This window comes from Etheostoma spectabile, chromosome 23 (genome assembly GCF_008692095.1).
Source record: "Etheostoma spectabile isolate EspeVRDwgs_2016 chromosome 23, UIUC_Espe_1.0, whole genome shotgun sequence".
Classification (NCBI taxonomy): Eukaryota; Metazoa; Chordata; class Actinopteri; order Perciformes; family Percidae; genus Etheostoma; species Etheostoma spectabile.
The window spans coordinates 3,914,629-3,914,972 of record NC_045755.1 but is presented as its reverse complement, the minus strand read 5'-3'; the positions used below and the strand labels follow the sequence as shown (position 1 = coordinate 3,914,972).

Genomic DNA, 344 nt, shown 5'->3' with positions numbered 1-344 from the left:
TAGCTGGAGCCAAAACGGCTGTTCCTGGGCAAATCAAGGCGTGGGGAGTGTAATTATGTTTTTAATTTATTATTGTTCCAATGTTTTGCTTCATTCATACAAAGATTCACTTGTCCAATCTTAGAACAAAGGACAAACAAACTGCTAGCTTCCATCAAAAGTTACAAAATGAAATGCCTTCCAAGCCCAAAACTCTTATTTACATGTTGGTCTTGTTAGCTAATGTTAGCAAGCTAGTCACTAACTCAGTCACCACATTGCTGTCTGCTCCATTTTTTAGAGTTTAGACACTTTGCAAAGATGTCACCTTCACTAGGAGGACAGGGGAGTGGCTGAGTGCACTT

General features: G+C 39.8%; 1 protein-coding gene across 1 annotated transcript in view; it reads left to right on the top strand.

The window, feature by feature from the left end:
• LOC116673460 (plexin-C1-like) overlaps positions 1 to 344 on the top strand; it is a 6,776-nt gene that overhangs the window by 921 nt on the left and 5,511 nt on the right. The window contains exon 2 of the mRNA XM_032505814.1: positions 1 to 49. This exon is cut by the window's left edge and continues 30 nt beyond it. The gene's annotated coding sequence lies outside the window, so the exon portion shown is untranslated. The remainder of the gene's footprint in view (positions 50 to 344) is intronic.